The following is a 4,904-nucleotide window of genomic DNA, read 5'->3' on the forward strand; positions in this document are numbered from 1 at the left end:
TGTGACCCGGAAGTCGGTCCCGAAGCCCGCCCGCCGCCGCCCAGCCCCGCCTTGCTCCTCCCTTATTGGTCTAGGGCCTGCCCTATCGCCTTGGGGTAAGGAGGCGGAGTCTGGTTCTATCCTGGGGACGCTCCGGCGGTCTCCTTGGCAACAGCACCTTAGAGACCCACTGCCGCCTGCCGGGCGCCTCGGCCAATCCGAGCTTCCACCGCACCCTTAGGCGTGGAGTGCAGGAATGCAAGAAATCTGTGCTGGGCGTTGCAAGCATTTCGTGGGCAGAGTTTAAGTCTTCTCTATTTTTCGCTGTCACTCCCACTAAATTCAAGTGCTCCTTTAGTGGGTCTTTACTATCTGTACCCTACTCATTGGTGTCCCCATTCCCAGCCATGCTGCAAACTGTTGCCAAGAATTGTCGACTTCAGTCTTGCAATATCTCTCAAATACGACCCCTTCTCTCCTCTGATGGAGGGCCTCTTTACTCCATGCCTGGACCACCCAGCCACACACACACACACACACACACACACACACACACACACACACACACACACACACCCCTTCTTTCCAGTCTTCTTATATCTTACTCCTCTCCCGGTACTTTTCCATCCAGTAACACTAGCCTCCTGATTGTTCCAAAAACAAGATGTCACTCCATCTCTCAGCTCCTCTAACTCCTATGCCTGGAATGTTCTCCCTCCTCTGGCTTCCTCCAAGTGCCAGCTAAAATTCTGTGTTCTCCAAAAAATAGCTCCCAAGCCCCCTTAATTCTAACACCTTTCCTCTGATAATTATTTCCTATTTATCCTAGATACAGCTCTTTTGTACATATCTGTTTGCTTGTTGTCTCCTCCATTAAAGTTGAGAGCAAAGACTCTCTTTTGCCCCTTTTTGTATTTCCAGCCTTAGCACAGCGTCTGGCACATAGTAAACTCTTAATAAATTCTTATGGACAGACTACTGCCAGACAAATCTTTTCTTAGAAGAGATTTGTTTTAGGAAAGTAATTCATAGCATCATAGATATAAAGTAGAAAGGGACGTCAGAGCCCATTGAATCGAACCCCCTCATTTCGCAGATCAGTCAGCAGGTATTTATTAAGTGCCTACCATATGCTGCATGCAGGAGAAACAAATAGACTGAAGGAAACAATCGCTACTGGTAAAGAGCCTATGCATAGAGGAAGCAGTAAAGATATATATGTGTGTATATACACACACACATATAGGATAGGGAAACAAGGATATACATACATGTGTATTATACATAGATGTATATGCATAGATACATCTCTATAGTCACACCACATATTCATATACTTACACATACACATACATAGGTATGTATGAGGGGGTAGGGCCCGGACTTGGGATTGGGTTGCTGAGCAAACTCCTACCAAAGCAGTCTGGGATTCTCGGCAATTTAAAATCTAGAGCTTGCCTAGAGCAATGAAAAGTTAAGAGGCTTGCCCACAGGGACATTAGGTATCAGATGATGATGTGTATTTACAGAACAAATGAATATAAGGGAATTGCTTACTACAGGGGTAGTTTGAAAGTGGATCAGGAAAAGATTTCCTCTTAACACAGCTGGCTTGCTGCCAGCAAAACTTTTAACTACAGCCCAAGCCAAGTTAAAATGTAATTGGGATGGGGTAGGTAGGTGGCACAGTATGCAGAGCACCGGCCCTGGAGTCAGGGAACCTGAGTTCAAATCCAGCCTCAGACACAACACTCATTAGTTGTGTGACTCTGGGCAAGTCACTTAATTTGCCTTACCAAAAAAAACAATCAAAAACAATAAAATGTAATTGGGAAATGTTTAACAAAATAAATAAAAATACCATATAACATGATGTTAATTTGTGTTTTTCTAAGTCAATTTGTGGCCCAGAGATTCATTTCTATTTGAGTTTGACACCAATGTTGGAGAAGATGGTATTTGAGCTGTTCCTTGAAGGATGAGCTTCTTTGGGGCCTAAGTGAGGAGGCAGTGCCTTCTAGACATGGGAGACAGCACCAAGGCCCTGAGAGATGGGGTGTCCTGTAAGAGGAACACAGAGTTGGCCACAAGAGGAAAATGAGGCCTAGAGAGATTGAATGACTTATCTAAGGTCATACAGCTACTAAGCATCAGAGGGGAGATTTGAACCAACCATTTGCTGAGGACGTGATGGAGGAGATTCTTGTTCAGGTAAAGGTTGAACTAAATAACTAAATAAAGGTTGCTTTAAACTCTGGGGGTCTGCTACTCTGTAATCATCCATAGCCAGGTACTTCTATGAGGGTAAACAGAGAAGAAGCCACCTCTATCCCAGCTAGTTTATCCTAAAAGAGGTCAGAAATCCTTGTAATCATCCATCAGGGCCACTTCATTCCACATAGGACTTTGGTTAATGGCCTGAAAGGAAGTAGGCTTCTTCCACATTTAGATCTCTACCTCCCAGCATCACATCCTCATTCAATCCTCTACAAGAGGGATTTTCCTCTCTCCTCTCCTCCCCATAATGAATGGTGGTACCCACTACTTGGTTCTGTTGGATAGGGAATAAATTTGGAATCCCATCTTCACCTAATTGGTGGGCTCTGGGCAGCAGAGACACTAGTACAGGTTGGCATCTGTTAATAACTCTTTAACCATCCCTAAACATTTAAGAAGAGTAAGAGACTGAAAATAAAAGGGGCTTCCATCAGCTAAGAAATGGCTGAACAAACCATCATATGTGAATGTATTGGAATATTACTTTGCTATGGTATACAACAAATATGAAGAATTCAAAGTGAAATGGGTGATAAGAACAATGTACAAAATGAGCACAATGATATGTAAGAAAACTAAACCTAAAAACATCAGAATTCAGATCAATGCAATTAACTCCAGGGGACTAATGGTAAAACATGTCTTTCTCTTCTCAGTAGAGAAGCGGTAGATTATTGTTGTTCAGTCTTGTCTGACTCTTGGTAACCCCATTTGGGGTTTTCTTGGCAAATAAAATAAGTAGTTTCTCATTTCCTTCTCCAGCTCATTTTACAGATGAGAAAACAAGAGGCAAACAGTGTTAAGTGACTTGCCCAGGATCACACAGCTAATAAGTGTTAAGTGTCTGAGGCTGGATTTGAACTTGGGTCTTCCTAACTCCAAGCCCAGTGATAAGGCCTACTGTGCCACCTAATTGCCCATATTCTAGCCTGTAGTTCTGCTTTATTCATCATAATACTAAGAGGAAATACCCTCACTATCTGTAGAAGGGCTCTAGGAAGTGGAGAAAGAAGGCAAGAAAACTAGTTCTACCTACACTGGCTATCACTTCAGGCTAAATAAACAGGTGAGACATCTTAACTCAAGTCCAGGTACCACCAAGAAGTTTGCCCACAGGAGGGTAGGAAACTTGTCCAAGGCAAGGTTGAAATTTAGTCTTCACATGGGAAAGAAGAATCCCTAACTCCAAACCAAGTGTTATGGGAATGCAAATTCATTAGTAATTTTTGAGCAGTAGAGTGATGATAATGGGTGTTTGTTTTTGTCTTTGGAATATTTATCAGGCAGTGGTATTGGGTAGATAGATTGGAAAGGGAAGAGACTAGAGTCAGACAGAAAGCTTGGGAAACTTTTGCTATTGTTTTTCCTGCATTCAATTCATTGGTTATTAATAACATGTGCATATGTATGTATTATATATGTCTTTACTTGTATATGAATAGGCAGATAGATATAAATGGGAAATAAGAAGTCACTATGACAACCTAAGGACCACTCAGGCTTCATTATGGACATACAAGGAAATGCTAACTCCACTTAGACTTGTAGAACCCATACTATTAGATTACCAATGAAAATATATGAGGTAGGGCAGCTAAGTGGCGAAGTGAATAGAGCTCTGGCCTTAGAGTCAGGAGGACCTGAGTTCAAATCCAGCCTCAGACACTTAACACTTACTAGCTGTGTGACCCTGAGTAAGTCACTTAACCCCAATTGCCTCACCAAAAAGCAAAAAAAAAGAAAAGAAAAGAAAAATATGTGAAGTGATGAGGATCTAGAATGGAAATGAAAAACAAGAAAAATATTTTAGAGTCCTTGCAAAGGAAGAATTGGTAGGTGTTGGCAATTGAGTGAGGAAAAGAAGGAAGAAGAATAAAAGGAAAGCTAATGCCAAGATTCCTAATCTGAATGACCAGGGGAAATGATGGTGACTTCAGCAGAAATAGAATATAATACATAAATATATAATATAAAAATAGAAATGTCTTGATAAACCATTGGTTTGAGGGTAAGATAATGAGGACAGTTTGAATTATATAAATTAGTTTGAGTTGACAGTCAGTCATTCAAAAGGGAATATCCATCAGGCAGTTAGACATGAATCTGGTATGCAGGAGAGAAGCCTAAGATGGAAATGATTTCTACGTGTTAAATGATATACAAGTCTAACTTCACTGGACTAGATACATGTAGGAGTTTGATCAGTAGATGGCAGCAGAAAACTGTAGTATCAGTGAGAATTTAGCATGGCTACCATCATTATTCTGTTTTGTCTCTGTAATCCTAACACCTAGTGTGGTGCCTAAAGCATAGTAGGAGCTTAATAAATGCTGGTTGAGTAATAATTGAATGATGGAATCATTAGAGTCAGAGCTGGAAGGGACCTTAGGGAGTCCCTAGTCCAACTCCCCCATTTCCTCTGCCATTTTTCAGTCCAGTGAGAAAAGGTGCTCAACATCACACAGGTGGGTCTAGAACCTAAGGCTTCTGATACCCAAACCAGTACTCTTTCAACTATACCATGCTACCTCCCTCTGGCTTAAAAGAATATGTAGTAGCATTCCCATGGAAGCACTTATCAACACAATTAAATGTTTAATTTAGCAATACTGTAGACAGAAATATATTCATCTTTGGAGTTAACTCAT

This window comes from Phascolarctos cinereus, unplaced genomic scaffold, assembly GCF_003287225.1.
Source record: "Phascolarctos cinereus isolate Bilbo 61053 unplaced genomic scaffold, phaCin_HiC Scaffold_9;HRSCAF=440, whole genome shotgun sequence".
NCBI lineage: Eukaryota > Metazoa > Chordata > Mammalia > Diprotodontia > Phascolarctidae > Phascolarctos > Phascolarctos cinereus.